Source organism: Dermacentor andersoni, chromosome 8, assembly GCF_023375885.2.
Source record: "Dermacentor andersoni chromosome 8, qqDerAnde1_hic_scaffold, whole genome shotgun sequence".
Lineage (NCBI taxonomy): Eukaryota > Metazoa > Arthropoda > Arachnida > Ixodida > Ixodidae > Dermacentor > Dermacentor andersoni.
Genome location: NC_092821.1, coordinates 1846452 through 1867036, shown reverse-complemented (window position 1 = coordinate 1867036; position 20585 = coordinate 1846452). Strand labels below are relative to the sequence as shown.

At 47.0% G+C, this 20585-nt stretch overlaps 1 protein-coding gene across 1 annotated transcript in view; it reads right to left on the bottom strand.

Moving 5' to 3' along the window:
* LOC126526721 (uncharacterized) overlaps window positions 1-20585 on the bottom strand; it is a 418451-nt gene that overhangs the window by 243243 nt on the left and 154623 nt on the right. The window lies entirely within an intron of this gene.

Below are 20585 nucleotides of genomic sequence, written 5' to 3'. Positions count from 1 at the left end.
GTATTTTAACGGAACCACACTGATGCAAAACTAGCACCTCACGAATGCAAGATTTATGCAATTCCTCACGGATTCGCTCGGATGGACAACCCCAACTCAAAGAAGTTGCAGTTCATGCACAGTTTCAGCTTATGTGGCAGGAGCAAAACGGCGCAGGCGACGAGTATTTTTATTGTCTGTGTGATCAATTTCGTGTCATGTGAGCATTCTAATTGCACTCATCTTATGCCTACAAGCGCTTGCTTCCAAGTGCTGAAGAATTACAAACTTGCCCGGAATGCTGCTCTCATTATTCGACAGGGTGCTTCGCCGTGGTTGCTTAGTGGAATTGGTCTTGCACTGCTAAGCACGAGATCGCGGGGTGGAATCCCGGTCGCGGTGCCCGCACTTCGATGCGGGCGAAATGAGAAAACGCCCGTGTACCGATGCACGTTAAAAAAAAAACCACACGTGGCAAAAATCAATTCAGAATCTCCCACTACGGCGTGCCTCATAATGAGATCACGGCTTTGGCACGTATTAGCGCTGAACCTTATATCGATGTAGTAGACTGATGGGCTGGCTCGTATGGCATCATGTACAGTGCATGTAGCGCTCCCCTTGTTCACTCCCCTCCTTCCTAGTTTGCGCCAAGCGACCGTACTTATGCTCTACTCAGCATCATGTAGCGCAAGCGAGACTGGCAAAGCGACAGAAAGACGGAGGGGACGCCGCTATTGTTATTGGTGTCAGATCCAAAGGTATTTTTCTGAGGACCTAATAACAAAACAAAAGCGAAAAATTATACGTTGCAAGTGTGTAATATTTTACTAAGTATAACATTTCTGCGATACCTTAGGGCTTATTCACGCGAAAGTTAAAGAGCTAGAAAGTATATATTGTGCGCTCAATGGAAAACACAATTACGAAACGAAAGAAAGGTAGTCCGCAATATAACAAGCACTTCAGGCGGCATTGGTTCTGTGATAAGTAAGCTTGCACTATTCGAATCCTAGTGGCATGATCGGTGGGCGATAAAAGTGGCAGGGATGAGAAGTGCACTTGAATGACTTCCAAGAGAAGTCTCATAGGAAATATCTCATGTTTATTGTTGCTCTTTCTTTATTGCCTTTGTGCCAGCCGAAGCAGCCAACAAATCAGAAATACAAACATGAAAAGTGCCCCTTCAAAATTTACTTTGAATGTTCCTTCATGAAAGCAATATCTTACATGAGATTTCTCGATTATATTTATTTGCGTGCGTCGACAGTGAACAAAGCCTTGACCAAAGCGGTAGTTTGGGCTAACTGCTGTCATCCTAAGCAGCAGCTAAAGGCAAAGTACGGACATATAAAAAACGATTTGTCCATTTCCATGTGTTTAGATAGGGCTTCCAAACGATTGCTTTCTCCTAAACAACCTTTATTGTGATAGCAATTATGTGGACACTCCAGGTACATTTCTGCCGTCCGCATCGGCGCTGCCTTGAGGTTCCGCGTCCAATGGCGACAGACTAGTCGCCGTGTGGGCGAGTGAAGCCGGCCATCGCGGCTCCATCGCGCGCACGCAAGGGACGAGAGCGGGCACGAAGCCTTCCGTCGTGCACGCGAGGGCGCATTCGGGCGGCTGTATCTTGAACGTCATCTGCGACGTTGACGCGAGCGGCTGCTCGAAGGTCAATTCACTCGCTGCTGCTGCCGCGTTTCCTCACTGAAGCGTTTTGACAAGGAGTTCCCGCAGTCATCGAGTGAGATGCTTCCATATTTGTTTCAACGCGCGCGACACCATGCTTGTAAATTTAGTTAGTATGGCTATGTTTACACGTTTATACGACCGATGTATAGCAATTTGCTATCGCAATCGATGCTTTCCCCTTTGGCGAAACTGCCACCTTGTAAATTTAGTTAGTATGGCTATGTTTACACGTTTATACGGCCGATGTATAGCAATTTGCTATCGCAATCGATGCTTTCCCCTTTGGCGAAACTGCCACTTTTTTTTCGCGACCAGCACTGCACCAATATTGATTGCTTAGGAACACGTGGTGAAAAAGACATAGTGTCAATTGATTTAACAATGTTGTTGAAAAACTGGCAAATTGTTAAGTTAGAAACAATCATGCTTACTACTTAGTAGCCCAGCAAAAAAAACGTAAAATAATTTTGTGAACTGCATCTAATAATACAGCTAAAGCGAACGAAATTGACATGTTATTCAGTGCTCTGAAAAACACCACTACAAATGCGATTTACAGAAAGATCATGTCTGCTTTTCGTGCAGAGCAACGCGTTTGTAAATTCCATGCTTCTTTTTAGTGGCACGAGCACCGAGTGACACTCTTCTTTCTTGTGCAGCACTTCCGCTTCACCAACTGAGACGATGGGGAGGAAGTCCAAAATAAATAAGAAGAAAATAGAAAGAAAACACTGCAGCATAAAGTTCGTGGATTTCATTATGGATACCATATCGCGGCATAATTCTCGTTAGAAGTTGAGTTACTGAAGTGCCTGCAATAAGTAGAAATAACTAGAAATCAGTGAGACGACCGGGGACGAAATTTAGAAAAAAATTAGAAAGATAGAAAAAAGGTGGTGCAGTACAAAATCCTCGGGCTTCATTATAGTGTCATGTAGTAGAGACGGAAAGAACACAGTAGCAATACTGTGAATGACGAAACTAACTTTTATTGGGCGAACCTTTGCCCATAAGAACAGGCTACACTTAAAGGATAGCGACAGCGGCGAAGAGAGTCGGCCATCGTCAAAAATCTGCTTTGCCGGTCAAGCGCGTCGGCTTTTATACACGATTCATAGAAGATTCCAGAGTAATCGATGGTGCCGGCGTGTCTTACAAAAACTTCGGCACAATTTGCGTCGCATATGCAATCAGATTACACAAACTTCGGTGACAATAGAATCATCGATATCATTCTGGAAACTTGCGATAGAGGCGGGCGCGTCCTACGCTGCGCGATAACATTTGTAAGACGATGATGGTGGGAGCACTGTCCTAGAAAGGTTGGCAGCCCTATATACACAATGCCTCATGACCTCGAACGTACCGGAATCTTGGAAGAACGCTAACATAATCCTAATCCATAAGAAAGGGGACGCCAAAGACTTGAAAAATTATAGGCCGATCAGCTTACTGTCCGTCGCCTACAAAGTATTTACTAAGGTAATCGCAAATAGAATCACGAATACCTTAGACTTCTATCAACCAAAGGACCAGGCAGGATTCCGTAAAGGCTACTCAACAATAGCCCATATTCACACTATCAATCAGGTGATAGAGAAATGTGCGGAATATAACCAACCCTTATATATAGCCTTCATTGATTACGAAAAAGCATTTGATTCAGTCGAAACCTCAGCAGTCATGGAGGCACTACGGAATCAGGGTGTAGATCAGCCATATGTAAAGATACTGGAAGCTATCTATAGCGGTTCCACAGCCACCGTAATCCTCCACAAAGAAAGCAACAAAATCCCAATAAAGAAAGGCGTCAGGCATGGAGATACGATATCTCCAATGCTATTCACAGCGTGTTTACAGGAGGTATTCAGAGACCTGGAGTGGGAAGAATTGGGGATAAAAGTTGATGGAGAATACCTTAGCAACTTGCGATTCGCTGATGATATTGCCTTGCTTAGTAACTCAGGAGACCAATTGCAATGCATGCTCACTGACCTGGAGAGGCAAAGCAGAAGGGTGGGTCTGAAAATTAATCTACAGAAAACTAAAGTAATGTTTAACAGTCTCGGAAGAGAACAGCAGTTTACGATAGGTAGCGAGGCACTGGAAGTGGTAAGGGGATACATCTACTTAGGGCAGGTAGTGACCACGGATCCGGATCATGAGACTGAAATAACCAGAAGAATAAGAATTGGCTAGGGTGCGTTTGGCAGGCATTCTCAAATCATGAACAGCAGGTTGCCACTATCCCTCAAGAGGAAAGTGTATAACAGCTGTGTCTTACCAGTACTCACCTACGGGGCAGAAACCTGGAGGCTTACGAAAAGGGTTCTGCTGAAATTGAGGACGACGCAACGAGCCATGGAAAGAAGAATGATAGGTGTAACGTTAAGGGATAAGAAAAGAGCAGATTGGGTGAGGGAACAAACGCGGGTAAATGACATATTAGTTGAAATCAAGAAAAAGAAATGGGCATGGGCCGGACGTGTAATGAGGAGGGAAGATAGCCGATGGTCATTAAGGGTTACGGACTGGATTCCAAGGGAAGGAAAGCGTAGTAGGGGGCGGCAGAAAGTTAGGTGGGCGGATGACATTAAGACGTTTGCAGGGACAACATGGCCACAATTAGTACATGACCGGGGTAGTTGGAGAAGTATGGGAGAGGCCTTTGCCCTGCAGTGGGCGTAACTAGGCTGATGATGATGATGATGATGATGATGATGATGATGATGAAATGCGCTCACCCGAAAAAGATAAACAAGTCCACGCGTCAATGTATTCCCCTCCAAAAGCGTCGTCCCGACGCTACAAACATGACAGGAGAGCTAAACACAAAAGGGCACTATCAAAAAAACAATGTCCAAAGTAACAATGTTCAAGAAACTAAAGTCCAAGGGTCAGCTACGCAAAATCCATAAGTTCATTAGCTCTGCTAGAACGGCTTAAGTCACCCAACGTGTACTATTTCAGGTCGTGAGTGGCGCCGCTGTGATAGTGAAATGCTGTCTGGTACGACCTCATAGTAGAGCGCCCTAATGCGTCGGATTATCTTGTAGGCTCCGAGGTAGTGGCGTAAAAGCTTCTCGCTAATGCCTCGTCAGCGTATTGGTGCCCAAACCCAAATGCGGTCGCCGGGCTGGTACTCGACGTAGCGTCGTCGCAAATTGAAGCGTCGGCTATCGGTCCTTTGGTGATTTTCGATTCGCAGGCGGGCGAGCTGTCGGGCTTCTTCAGCGCGCTGGAGATAGTTGACGAGGTCAAGATTCTCTTCTTCAGTGCCGTGCAGCAGCATAGCGTCGAGAGTCGTCATCGGATTCCTGCCGTAAACCAGCTTGAACGGCGCGATCTGTGTTTTTTCTTGCACCGCTGTGTTGTACGCGAAGGTTACGTATGGCAGGACGGCATCCCAGGTCTTGTGTTAGACGTCGACGTACATTGCTAGCATGTCGGCGAGGGTCTTATTCAGGCGCTCCGTAAGACGATTCGTCTGCGGGTGGTAGGCAGTTGTCCTCCCGTGGCTTGTCTGACTGCATTGCAGAATGGCTCGGGTAAACTCCCCTGTAAAGTCTGTTCCTCTGTCGGTGATGAGGACTTCTGGGGTGCCATGTCACAGCAGGATGTTCTCGACGAAGCATTTCGCCACTTCGGCTGCGCTACCTTTCCGCAGAGAGAGAGAATGAAGAGGAAAGGCAGGGAGGTTAACCAGATATGAGTCTCCGGTTTGCTACCCTACACTGGGGATGGGGGATAGGGGCAGAGCTTTCGGCAGAGCTTTCGTTTGAGCAAAGCGGGTGAGGTAGTCAGTAGCTACAACGATCCACTTATATCCGGATGTTGACGTCTGAAAGGGTCCTAACAAGTTCTTCCCGATCTGCTGAAATGATCGGCAAAGAGGTTCGATCAGCTGTGGTAATCCCGCTGCCCTAGTCGTTGGTGTCTTTCGTCGCTGACATTCTAGGCATGTCTTGATGTAACGGGCGACGTTGGCGGTCAGGAGCCTCCAGTTATACTTTTCCTGTATCCTCGATAGCGTCCAGGAAAATCCGAGGTGCCCAGCGATCTGATCGTCATGTAGGGCGGCATATCTTCTGGACGCAGCGCTGAGAGAGCAAGAAGGTAGTTGGCGCGAACTGGTGGGAAGTTTTTCTTTACGAGTAGGATCTTTTTTTGCGAGACCGAAGACTTCAATGCTCACTTCAATGCTCTAGGGAAAACGTCATATTCGACGAGGCTTTTTAGCTCCGGGTCTGCTCGTTGCTGTTCCGCAAAGTCTTCCGCGCTTATTATTCCACGGAAGGCGTCATCATCCTCGTTATCTTGCGGTGGCGGATCAATGGGGGCGCGTAATAGGCAATCAGCATCAGAGCGTTTTGTCCGGACTTGTAGGTTACAGTGACATAATATTCTTGCAGTCTGAGCCTCAACCGCGCCAACCGTCCTGATGAGTCCTTTATATTCGCTAGCCAACACAATGCTATATGGTCGCTGACGACTCTGAATGGCCTGCCATATAGGCAAGGGCGAAATTTTACTGTAGCCAAAATGATGGCGAGGCATTCCTTTTCGGTCGTAGAACAATTGCCTTCCGCTTTTGACAGCGACCGGCTAGCGTATGCCATTGTCGTTCAAGTCTGTCTTCCCTCCGGACTAGGACACACCGACGCCTAGACTACAGTGTAAATCTCAAATCTCTGTATGCGCGTCCTCGTCGAAGTGCGCAAGTACCGGTGACGATTGCATGCCTCGTTGGAGTTTTTGAAATGCCTCGGCCTGTGGCGTTTCCCGCTAGAACTCGACGTCACGTTTAATTATACGTGTCAGTGGCTCAGCGATGCGTGAAACGCCCCGGACAAAGCGCCCATTGTAGGCACACATGCGAAGGAATGTAAGCACTCCCTTCCTGCCGATGGGCTGCTGGAACTTTGCGATCGCAGCTGTCTTCTGCGGGTCGGGGCGGACTCCAGATTTGCTGATGACGTGGCCCAGAAACAGAAGCTCACCGTAACCGAAGCAGCACTTTTCCGACTTCACAATGAGCCCTGATGACTTGATGGTCTCTAGTACTGTCGCAAGCCGCCTCAGGTGATCGTCAAAATTTGAGGTGAAGACGACGACGTCATAAAAGTAAACAAGACAGGTCTGCCACTTCAACTCTGCTAACACCATGTCCATGACGCGCTGGAACGTTTAAGCGACCGAGCACAGTCCGAATGACATGACCTTGAACTTGTAGAGGCCGTCTGGCGTGATGAAGGCGGTCTTTTCGCGATCTCTTTCGTCGACTTCTCTTTGCCAGTAGCCAGACTTGAGATCCATCGACGAGACGTATTTAGCGTTTTAGAGCCGATCCAATGCGTCGTCTATCCGCGGGAAGGGGTATACGTCCGTCTTAGTGATCTTGTTCAGTCGACGATAATCGCCGCAGAAACGTAGGGTCCCGTCGTTTTTTTTTTACCAAGATAACAGGAGATGCCCACCGGCTTTTGGACGGCTGGATTATGTCGTCGTGCAGCGTTTTGTCGACTTATTGTCTTAAAGGTTCACGTTCTGGCGTCGAAACTCGGTAAGGGCTCTGGCGCCGTGGTCAGCGCACTGTTCGCACTGTGCGATGCTTTACGACTGGTGTTTGTCGAATCCTCGATGACGTCGAAAAGCAGTCTTTATTTCGTCGGAGCAGAATTCTCAGTTCTTGCTGCTTAAGCATGGCGAGACTTAGATTTATGTCGATGTCTGTCTCGGGAACTATGGTCGTCGGAGTCGATGCGGCAGAATCCCAGAGGACAGACGCATTGTTGGCTTCCACAATTGCCTCGATGTATGCGATCGTCGTGCCCTTGTTGGTGTGCTTGAACTCCTGGCTGATGTTTGTCAGCATCAATTTCCCTTTTCCTCAGTGCAGTCGAGCGATCCCTCTTGGGGCGGAAATTTCACGGTTGGACAATAGACATTGCTCGCCCTCGATGACGCGTTTCACGTCTACAATGCCAGAGCGAAGTAGGTAGCTCACTTGCTCTTCGAGCCCACTTAAGCCATGGTGACTGTTGTATCCTTCTTTATTGTTTCAGTTTCGTTTATTTCAGCGTACATATTGTTATCGTCATGCAATATGTTTTGCTATATAAGTGGTTTTACTGTGACGAATAAAGGGAATGTACATACTGCGCTTGCGTGGTCCAGTGTCATGCGTCTGGTCTGAGTCAGACACCACAGTGACTACGACCGCTCTCTAACGGTAACGCTTGATCTTCCTACAGCATTATCAATTTCGACTTGAGGTCGATGATTGCCCTGTGTTGGTTCAGGAAGTCCGTGCCGAGAATGACGTCTTGTGAATACTGTTGGAGGATAACGAATATGGCAGGGTAAGTCCACTCATGAACGGTAATTCTTTCCGTGCAGATTCCAGTCGGTGTTATTAGGTGTACTCCAGTGTTTCGAATTTGAGGGCCTTCCCATGCAGTCTTAACGTTCAACTGGGTGGCGATGGGTCCACTCATGACGGAGTACTGGGCTCCTGCGGTGACTGCGTGGCCATCGAGAAGCACGTCGAGGTCGGTGGTTCTTTGCCTTGTATTGCAGTTAGATCTTGGCGTCGGATCACGGCTGCATCGGGCTGACCTGTGGCTGTTACGTGGCGCCGTCAGGTTATCTTTCGTCGGCGTATTCTTTGCTTCCAGACTTCGTCGGGATGGCCGCGTATCGTAGATATGTGGTCGAGACAGCATTTTCGGCGTCTTCGTCAGCGGCGGAGGATCTTCGTCAGTTCGACGAACAGCACCCGCACCTCCATCGGTTTCTGCTTTTAGTTTTACAAATAAGGGCTCGCAGACCGCACCGGGCTGGGCCTGTGTATGGTCGGCGTTGTGACGACAAGTAGCGGCCTGGTGAGGGCGAACAGGACTGTCATCTAGAACTCCACTGAGTGGCGGTGAAGTAGTCGGCGATGTCACGTGGGCGCTCCCCAAGCTGTGGACGAGGCGCGTTGACAGCGAACCCTACCAGCCCCAAGTCGCGATGTGGGCATCGGTGATGCACATAATCGGCTTCTCCGCAGTGATAGCAGAGCGAGCGTTGGTCGGGCGCTCGCCAAATGTTCGTCTTCCTCGCATAGGTGCGCTGGGCGACGGGTGGGAGTGCTGGAGGCGGCGGTGGTGGATGACGGAATTACGGCGTTACAGGGCCATGGCGCGGTCGCGGAGGGGGACCTCGACGACGGGTGACGATAGGTCATCGCTTCCGGCTGGGGCTGCGGTGAATCTGGTTGCACTTCAGAAAGTCCAAGCGATTGCTGAACCTCTTTTTTGACGATATCGGCGATTGAGGCCACTTATCGTTATCTTAGCGTTATCTCCGTCCCAACACGAGTAACCTATGCCGCGTCCACTTGCGTGTCTTTGTTTATCGCCGGTGCTTCAACGGCTATCATTAAAGCCGCCGTTCTTTCGTGTAGCCTGAGCGACCATATGCCCGTTTTCTTCTGTTCCAAACGATGCACCGAAAAGAAAGGACAGCGTCTTTTCCCCAGCCAAGTGATTGCACCAAACCGCCTAGAAACGTTTCGCAGACAGATTCAGTTACTCGACTGGAGCGATGTATATGCCACACAATGTGGCCAATCGGCATATGAGGAATTTCTGCGTGTTTTCAGCCCGTGCTACTAAAGAAACTTGCCTCTGTGAACTAGACGCAAGCGTTCTTCGCACATTCGCAAACCGTGGATCATGGACGACCTCTTTCGAAAAATAAAGTTTAAAAACATGCTCTATAATAAGTTTGTTAAGTCGCGTAATATAACCGATCTACACATATTTAAACGCTACCGCAATAAGCTAACGAATAGGATTCGGAAAGCCAAGACCTCTTATGAATGCGAATACTTCATGTCTCGTCAAAATGATAGTCGCAAAACTTGGAAAAAACTAAATGTTACGCTAAATCGAACGTCGTCGTCGCATGCAACTATCGAGACATTTAAAGATGGGCTTCACATCCCGGATGAAGTGCTTCCGGATGGTTTCAATCATTTTTTTTGTTAATGCAGCTGGTTTATGTGTAAATAGAAATGCCATCCGCTATGTTCAGGTCAGGGGCCCTAATAGTATTTTCTTATATCCTACTACTGAATGTGAGCTAGTTCATTTATTTTCTGAGTTACGTAATACCATGCCGTGTGACATGGATGGCATACAGATTACAACTGTAAAGGACGTCTTAGATATATTATCGCCTGTTTTAGCATACATTTACAACCTCTGCCTGACATCTGGGGTATTTCGTGCCAAAATGCAGACAGCTAAAGTACTTGCACTGTTTAAGAAAGGCAATAAAACTGTGCCATGTGATTACAGACCTATTTCTATACTTCCAGTATATTCAAAAGGACTTGAAAATATAATATTTCGGCGTATTTCACTTTTCCTTGAAAAACATAACCTGTTCACTGACTGTCAATATGCTTTCCGAAAGGGACGGTCAACCGAGCTCGTGTTGCTAGCACAAAGGGAAATAATATTGCGAAATTTTCAAAACGAGCTGCTCGCGCTCGGAGTTCTTATCGACTTCAGTAAGGCATTTGACTCTATTAACCATGAACTTTTGTTAAAGAAGCTAGAGTACTACGGTATTCGTTGTATTGCTTTGGATATAGTGAAATCTTCTTTAAATCAGCGGTATCAACTCGTTGAAATTAATGGCATCTGCTCCCAGTTCAAGCAAGTAACACTTGGTGTTCGCCAATGGAGCGCATTGGGTCCCCTTCTTTTCAATGTATACTTAAATGGCCTTGTTCTTGTCGATAGTGAACCTAAATACATAATCTATGCAGATGATACTACGGTGCTTTATCCATGGAACAGCATTGCAAGCCTGGTTTCAACCGCGAACTCTGTTCTTGCAAAAATACAGAGATGATCACAAGATAATGGCTTAAAAATTAACACTGACAAAACAAAAGCTATTTTATTTCAACCAAAAAATAAAGGTGTGAACCTAAAGACCGACGTTATAATAGGTTCTTCAAGAATTGAGCTTCTTCGGTCTGCAAAGACGCTAGGTGTATTTTTTGACAGCCGTATGTTAAGCGGTGGTGCGTGACCTTCACCAGATGTCACGCAGTAGTGACGGTAAAGAACACAGTACCAATACTGTGAATGACGAAACTAACTTTTATTGGGCGAACCTGTGCCCACAAAAACAGGCTACGCTTATGGAATGGCGACAGCGGCGAACATAGTCGGCGATCGTCGAAAATCTGATCTGCCGGTCAAGCGCGTCGGCTTTTATACACGAGTCATCGAAGGTTCCGGAGTAATCGATGGTGCCCGCCTGTCTTCCAGAAAGTTCTACACAATTCACGTTGCACATGCAATCAGACTACACAAGCTTCGGTCACAACAGATCCATCGATAACATTTTAGAAACTTCCGATACAGGCGGGCGCGTCCCACGCTGAGTGATAACATTTGGTAAACGGTGAAAAGCGCTCACCGGAAAAGAGAGAAACAAGTCCACGTGCCCATAGATAAAATGTCACGGCATAAGTTTAGTTACAAGTTACTGAAGTGCCTGGAATAATTAAAGATCACTGAGACGGCAGGAGACGAAATTCAAAGTGAATGAGAAAAAGAACAGAAGGAAAGTAGTGCAGTAAAAACTTGGCGGATTTCATTATACACGTGATGTCACGCCATAAGGCTAGTTAGAAGTTGAGTTACTGAAGTGTCTGGAATAATTAAATTTAATTAGAAATTACTGATTACCGCACGCCAAAGAACGAAATTGTAGATTTTAGTAAATGGCCACGTGACCACCAACTGGCGAAACTCCTGAAAATCCGGAATTAGGAATTAATGACCTCACACGCAATAAAGTGGTATCCTATTTTACCGACTAATTAATGGCAAGCAGTTGCCTTCGAGTTCGGTTCGTGCCTTGCGCTATAAAAAAAACAAATAGCAACAAAGCCGAGGTGTGAGTGCCACTAAGAGACATCAGAAGAAAGGGGCTTAACCGAGGGGCCCATTTTTATTAGACATACCATAAGAAGCCAACAAACACTGACATCAAGGACAGCATAGGGGAGATTACTTGTGCTTAATAAATGAAATAAAGAAAGGATAAATCAATAGAAGTGAAAGTGAAAAAACAACTTGCCGCAGGTGGGGACCGAACTCACAACCTTCGCATTTCATGTAGGATGCTCTACCAATTAAGCTACCACGGCGCCGTTTCCCCATCGAGTTTCTTGGGTATTTAGGTTTCCTAGTAGAACCCTGGGTGCGTTAACCGAACCCACAACCTTCGCATTTCACGTGCGATGCTCTACCAATCCGCCTCTTTCATGTTCCTGCGCTGCCCTCTGACGCACGCCGCTGGAAACGTTTTGGAAGGGTGTCCGGGATTTTGCCGGTTGATTTGTGTACCTGCGCCCATGTTGGCTGTGCGTCCGTTGTGCAAGTTATTAACGGTTTCTCCCAGGCAGCATGTCGTTCACCCATCGAGTACAGTGGGTGAACAGACCTGAGTGCGCTGCTGTGGTCACAGCGCGGCCGATAAAGGCTCACTGAGTTCCGTCTGCCTCGAGTTCGTTGTCGCTGGTGTCTGCACATCGCCTTTTGTATTCCTTCTGCACATTCACTAAACATTTCGCATATTCAAGAAGCCTTGGAGCGAAGCCTTCCACGTGGGATTTGCCAAAGCGGTGCATTTGTTTGCCTCTACAGCTTCATATCGCTGTAAGCTTCGGTTATTGTAGAAACGGCGCATCACTGGTGTGAAATAATGACAAAAAGTAGTAAAACATATAGACGAGTCAGTATGAGCGTCCGAGTCCCTTAAACAACTGCAACTCTGATCCAGACACATATATATTACGGGCTGTTACTGCTGATTCTCGCTTTTGTTTAACTTCACCATACTTACAGTTTGCGCATGCTATAAAGTATTATTAGAGAGAACTGTGCTCGGCGTAAGTCCCCACTTATATGCCGTGCAGTTCTCTCGCGAAAGGCGGATGCCATCGCTGACACCGTTGGAAACTGAGCGAGTTTATGCTGCTGTATCGAATGCACTGTCTCTTCTTTCCTGTTTGACGCAGGGGTAAACAATGCTTCTTTGGAATTAAGAAATGTCAGCATAACAATACACACAGGCCCACAATCTACGGGAATGCGGCCGACAGCGTTTGGGAACGGTGACCAAAGTACAACATGTTGGCACAGCGCTGCGTCGCCGCTTGCCGCTTATTGTGTGCGTGCCGTGTGAAATGAAGAGTAGATATCAAATCGCTATAGGGCAGCAACCTAACTATGAGGGCGGTTTCCTTCGTCCTGACTGCTCCTTTTTTAAGTCCAGCTCCATCGGTAGCGGGTGCACGAACTCGGCGAGGTCAGGCCTAACCCAAACTTCGCTAAACAGGATCAACATTGACTCAAACTTCCCGCGCACGGCTTGAGAGGACTGAAGCTCGTGCATTTCAACTTCGAAGGCATCTCGGCGCATTTTGAGCGCGAATAATTATATTTACAAGTGAATGCATGCGAGCTGCAACATTGGCTGAAGCAATCACGTTGTCGGTTCGACGGCTGATCACGTAAGGTTCGGTCAAGCTATAACTGTCGGCGCGATGATTTTGTCGGTACTGTAGACACGAAAGCCCGTCGCGCTATATGACAACACGCACCCGTCGGCAGCGTCGTTGTCGGCCTATTAGGATCAAATGGTCTCAGTGACACAGTGCTGAATAGTCGGCCAATCGTCGGCGTCAGCGTCTTGTCGGTCTCGTATCGACCCAACGTTACCACGCCTTAAAACAGTACATGAAGTCAGGCACGCGCTGCCACTACCAGCAACACTGGGAGACGCTGCAAGAAGATTGCATCAGCAACGTGTTTTTGAGGTGTCGCCCAAATGTAACGCAGGGGTTTATCGACAAATTTGACAGCCGTCAATGCAAGGCCGCAACTACGTGGTTCACGGTGCAGTCCGGACGAAGCCCCGGCCCTTTTCTGTTCCAAATTGGAGTTGCCGGTTTTCGGCACCGCACCGACGTCGCGCTACCAGTACAGTTGCAACGCGGTACATGGCACGAGCGTTTGCAACAGCGCGCGTCCAAGCGCTTTTTTTTTTTTTCCGGGATACTTTCCTCCGATATCTGGCCGCGCGGCCGAGCGTGCGTCCCTTCCAAAACGTTTCGCGACTAATCCGCTACGGCAGGGCGCATGCGCCGTCGCACCGTGAAAGAGGCGGATTGAGCTACCGCGGTGCCGTTTGGCCATCGACTTTCTTGGGTATTTATGCTTCCTAGTGGAACCCTGGGAGTGTTAGCCAGCGCCACAGCCCGTAACGGCGGACGTCGAACGTGCTTCCTGCCGGAGGCAACACGAGAACGTCATCTTTTTGGGGGAAGGCAACTGGTCAATAAACACACACATGCTACCTGAAGGCATCAATGTTGCCGGATTCGAGACCCTCGTTAAGTAACAAACGAGAAGAAAGGGGGTTAACCGAGGGGCTCGCTTTTATATCATATCATAGAAAGCCAACAAACACGAAGGCGAAATTACTTGTGCTTACTAAACGAAATAATGAAGCGATGAATAATGGAAATAAAAGTGGATGAAGAAATAACTTGCCGCAGGTGGGGAAACCCACAACCTTCGCACTTGGCGAAGAGACATCAGAGACATCTGGAGACACCTAAGTCAAATATTAGGGTCGCATGCCATTTTTTTATGGAACAGCGATTCTCAGCAATGATGGTAAACATTTGACGTCCTGAATCCAGTTTTGCGGCCTACAATTGCTATAATTTGGCTTTGTCTCCTAAATGCAACATACTATATTCGAATCAGTTTAGCAGATACCTAATGAAAACACTGTTGCTTTTTAAGTCGGAGTTGGCCCCTGGCTAATGCTTTCTCTAAAGGTGACTACTTGCCGGCTCCTCTGGGTGGCCTAAAACATCCAAACCAAGCAGTTATGTGTTTTTTCTCTCTCTTTTATATATTTTGTTTATTGCTCACTTTTCTTTTTGTTCTTTAAATTTGCTGGAATAGCAAGTGCCTGCAGAAGTGTGCATTCTGAAGCTGCGTTTCTACAAGTGGCTGCCTCCCTCGAGGCTTCTGTCCACTTCCGACCAAGTGCCAGATCTCTGCCTATCCAACTTGTCTCTCCTCTCACAGCTTTGGCACTGGCACGGCCCTTCTAGGTTCCTTTTTTTGCGTACCTCAGTTCGACTTTACTGTGCCCTCTCTCTCTTTCCTGACGCCATTCCTCTGCCTGTGTCCTCCGTGCCCTAACGAACACGAAACTGTGCCACTCAGTTTGCCCTGCAGCTTTGGCGATGACACTGCCTTACTAACGGAAGTCCACTAAACAGGTAATTTTTTTACATTATGTTGTCATTTTAAATATTTTCAACGCCAGCAAAGCACCAAGAAGCGAGCGATTCCATGACTAATTTCAAACACGCCTCTCTTGCTCATTTTTTCTAAATCAAATCAATGGCTGAATAATCGTACATTCGCCAACTGAAAAAATTAAAAACACAGATTGATGTTTCGGCGCCTAATACGGGCGCCTTGTTCACAATGAACGAATGCATGATGGTCTTTAGCGTCGGAAGACGTAATGCGCTTGCGTACAACTTGGGGAGGGGTCCCCGTGTCCGGTTTATTGTGTTAGTAGTAGATTGTATGCAGAGTGATCGAAGGAGCAATAGGGATGATAATTTTTTCTCTCTTTCGATGATAGAAGCCGAATGCCAGTTAATACTATGTCCAGTGTTTTCGTGATGCTCTGCCAGGGCGCTAGAAACTGTGTGTCCTTTGGCTACATCATTGCGGTGCTGCTGTAGCCTTCTTTTAAAGTTTCCCGTCTCGCCTACGTAGCACGCCTGGCAGCCCTGGGAAGGAATATTGTAGATGACGCCCGGAAATCTTTTTTTCGAGGCGGTCTTTGACTCGGACGAGTTGTTGTTTTAGCTTGCTTGAGGGGACGTGGCAGATTTGTACATCAGAATCTTTGAAAATTCTTGATATTGACTCGCTCACGCCTCGTGCATAGGGGAGAGACGCCCGTTTTCTTGTTCTCATCTGCCTTACAGGGAGTTCAGCTGCTACACTTTGTACGTTTATTCAGCACTGTTCTTTCCTCGCCAGACGAGTTTTCGTCAAACCCTAGACTTCAAATGAAATCAATGCACCGTTTGACGTGTTCCATATCATATCACAATCAAGGAGCATGTTTCTTGCAAACTGCGATCAAAGGCTGTCGTCAAACAGTCAAAACTGGCAAAATTAAATATACTCGCTAGTTTACCTTGTTTTTTTACGTTCACAATAATCACAAAAAATGTCTCGTCAGCTAGGAGAAACATCGATTGGGACAGCAAATTAGGAAACAGCCATACCAAGTAACGATAGCACTTTTGTCGGCCGTATCAGCCTGTTGTATGAACTTGAATATTGCGTTTTCTTCTTTGTATAGTTGTCTGTATCTATTAGCCCATCCCCTCTGTAATACTACATGTAAGTCGTGCGGACACGATCAATAATCGAGTAAATACATAATATAAATAAATAAATAAATGAACATTCGCTTGCTAACTAAATTATCAGGCGTGGTGTTAGCGCGCACAGCAAACGTCAACATATCACAATCGATGGCCGCGGACACTCGCAGTCGAAACGCTGGCGTGAGCAAACGCGGCAGCAGCAGCGAGTATAGTGACCTTCGTGCTGCCTACCGCTTGAACAAAAACTTAACTCCGAGAACACACGGCACGCACAACGCTACGAGCCATCAATGCACCTAGACCCTGACTCCAACGTACATCCCTCTCAAGATAGAGCCACGCCAATACGCACAGCCACCCCATACGCAGTTGTAGCCAGAGTAGAATGCCGCCCCCCTCTCTCCCCTCCTCCCGTTGCCTCGCAGCGTTGGATGCCTCGCGCTCGATTGCAGACGGCGCGCTTCCTCGCCGCTCATTCGCGCGGGCGAGATTAGGCCGCCATCGTCGCCCATCCCCGCTCGCTTTCACTCACACATACAGCGTAGGGCGCGCGGCCACGGTGTTATTGAATTTGATATGGAACATCACGGCGACGCCGACGGCGGAAATGCGCCTGGAGTGTCCATAATATTGCTATCGCAATAAAAGCAAATGACGCCGATGAAAGCATAGCGGAAGTTATGTGTAGTTCCGCATCGCGCCTGCGATGCGATGTGATCATCATCATCGTCATCATCATCATCATCATCAGCCTAGTCACGCCCACCGCAGAGCAAAGGCCTCTCCCATACTTCTCCAACTACCCCGGTCATGCACTAATTGTGGTCGTGTTGTCCCTGCAAACGTCTTAATGTCATCCGCCCACCTAACTTTCTGCCGCCCCCTGCTACGCTTCCCTTCCCTTGGAATCCAGTCCGTAACCCTTAATGACCATCGGTTATCTTCCCTCCTCATTACATGTCCGGCCCATGCCCATTTCTTTTTCTTGATTTCAACTAAGATGTCATTTACCCGCGTTTGTTCCCTCACCCAATCTGCTCTTTTCTTATCCCTTAACGTTACACCCATCATTCTTCTTTACATAGCTCGTTGCGTCGTCCTCAATTTCAGCAGAACCCTTTTCGTAAGCCTCCAGGTTTCTGCCGCATACGTGAGTACTGGTAACACACAGCTGTTATACACTTTTCTCTTGAGGGATAGTGGCAACCTGCTGTTCATGATTTGAGAATGCCTGCCAAACGCACCCCAGCCCATTCTTATTCTTCTGGTTATTTCAGTCTCATGATCCGGATCCGTGGTCACTACCTGCCCTAAGTAGATGTATTCCCTTACCACTTCCAGTGCCTCGCTACCTATTGTAAACTGCTGTTCTCTTCCGAGACTGTTAAACATTACTTTAGTTTTCTGCAGATTAATTTTCAGACCCACCCTTCTGCTTTGCCTCTCCAGGTCAGTGAGCATGCATTGCAATTGGTCCCCTGAGTTACTAAGCAAGGCAATATAATCAGCGAATCGCAAGTTGCTGAGGTATTCTCCATCAACGTTTATCCCCAATTCTTCCCACTCCAGGTCTCTGAACACCTCCTGTAAACATGCTGTGAATAGCATTGGAGAGATCCTATCTCCCTGTCTGACGCCTTTATTTATTGGGATTTTGTTGCTCTCTTTGTGGAGGACTACGGTGGCTGTGGAGCCGCTATAGATATCTTCCAGTATTTTTGCATATGGCTCATCTACACCCTGATTCCGTAATGCCTTCATGACTGCTGAGGTTTCGACTGAATCAAGCGCTTTTTCGTAATCAATAAAGGCTATATATAAGGGTTGGTTATATTTCGCACATTTTCTATCACCTGATTGATAGTGTGAATATGGTCTATAGTTGAGTAGCCTTTACGGAATCCTGCCTGGTCCTTTGCTTGACAGAAGTCTAAGGTATTCCTGATTATATTTGCGATTACCTTAGTAAATACTTTTTAGGCAACGGACAGTAAGCTGATCGGTCTATAATTTCTCAAGTCTTTGGCGTCCCCTTTCTTATGGATTAGGATCATGTTAGCGTTCTTCCAAGATTGCGGTACGTTCGAGGTCATGAGGCATTGTGTATATATGGTGGCCAGTCTTTCTAGAACAATCTGCCCACCATCCTTCAACAAATCTGCTGTTACCTGATCCTCCCCAGCTGCCTTCCCCCTTTGCATAGCTCCCAAGGCGTTCTTTACCTCTTCCGGCGTTACTTGTGGGATTTCAGTTCCTCTAGACTATTCTCTCTCACCTTATCGTCGCGGGTGTTACTGGTACTGTATAAATCTCTATAGAACTCCTCAGCCACTTGAACTATCTCATCCATATTAGTAACGATATTGCCGGCTTTGTTTCTTAACGCATACATCTGATTCTTGCCTATTCCTAGTTTCTTCTTAACTGCTTTTAGGCTTCCTCCGTTCCTGAGAGCCTGTTCAATTCTATTCATATTATGGTTTCTTATGTCAGCTGTCTTACGCTTGTTGATTAACTTCTTATTGTTGATTAACAACTTCTTGTTGATTAACCTCTTACCGCTAACTCATTTATCGGCTTCTTATGTACCAGTTTCTTGCGTTCCCTCCTCAGGTCTAGGCTAATTCGAGTTCTTACCATCCTATGGTCACTGCAGAGCACCTTGCCGAGCACGTCTACATCTTGTATGATGCCAGGGTTAGCGCAAAGTATAAAGTCGATTTCATTTCTAGTCTCACCATTCGGGCTCCTCCACGTCCATTTTCGACTAACCCGCTTGCGGAAAAAGGTATTCATTATCCGCATATTATTCTCTTCTGCAAACTCTACTAGTAACTCTCCCCTGCTATTCCTAGAGCCTATGCCATATTCCCCCACTGACTTGTCTCCAGCCTGCTTCTTGTCTACCCTGGCATTGAAGTCGCCCATCAGTATAGTGTATTTTGTTTTGACTTTACCGATCGCCGATTCCACATCTTAATAAAAGCTTTCGACTTCCTTGTCATCATGACTGGATGTAGGGGCGTAGACTTGTACTACCTTCAATTTGTACCTCTTATTAAGTTTCACAACAAAACCTGCCACCCTCTCGTTAATGCTATAGAATTCCTGTATGTTACCAGCGATATCCATATTAGTCAGGAATCCGACTCCTAGTTCTCGTCTCTCCGCTAAGCCTCGCTAGCACAGTATGTGCCCGCTTTTTAGCACTGTATATGCTTCTTTTGTCCTCCTAACCTCACCGAGCCCTATTATATCCCATTTACTAACCTCTAATTCCTCTAATAACACTGCTAGACTCGCCCCACTAGATAACGTTCTAAGGTTAAACGGTGCCAGGTTCAGATTCCAATGGCGGCCTCTCCGAAGCCAGGTATTCTTAGCACCCTCTGCTGCGTCACAGATGTGACCGCCGCCGTGGTCAGTTGCTTCGCGGCTGCTGGAGACTGAGGGCCGGGGTTTGATTGTTGTATTCATATAGAAGGTTGTGGCCAAGTACTGCACCAGGGTGGCCAATCCTGCTCTGGTGAGAGAGTGCGTTACCGGTTCTAGTCACCGGGATCAGGCCGCACTCCAGGCCTGTTTGTGCAATTTTCTCAACACACGGTTTTTTCTTTTTCCGGTGGAGAATTGCGCGGCACCGGGATTGGAACCACGGTCCTCTTGCACGGGAGGCGGATACTCTACCACCCCCGCAGGAGTTGTACGCCTCATTTAACCTACAGTGGTGCCTTATTTGATCAGGCAAAGTGGACCAATCTGAGCTCGGTTATACCGCACGGATGGCACTCGGCTAGAGAACCTGGTATTTATGACCTGCACATATATATGTGTATATATATATATATATATATATTTTTTTTGGAGGGTTCCCGTACAGTGGTAAACTAAAAGAAAAGACATTAAAAGGGGGAAGAAAAAAGAAAAAAATACGGTAGGAAAACAAAAAAAAAAGGAAGAGAACAGGTGATTTGAACTCGTGACCCTTGGATGTTGCCCGGGAGGATAGCTCCGTCGGTTGCGGAAGTACAAATGCCGCGCCGCTACTAACTGCGCCGCGGCAGCCGCTGTTCCAACATCTACACCCTGGAAGTGTTTTCAAGTTTCAAGTTTCAAGTTTATTCATCAACGATGTCAGATTTACGAGAATTGTATGCAAAATGAGCACTACACAGGGAGTCCCAAAGTTACTAACTGTCAGGGGGACTACCTTACATGAAAAAATAATAAAAAAGGACAATACAGATCAAGCATTGGTTACGGTGGCATTACAGACTAAATAAGAAGCAGCACGAAAAAAGAAGAATTCAAAGCTGTTTAGTAAGACAAAAAATTGCGATGAAGACTTCTGTAGTAAACAAGCAATGCAAATGTACAATACAATAAAAATATGAGT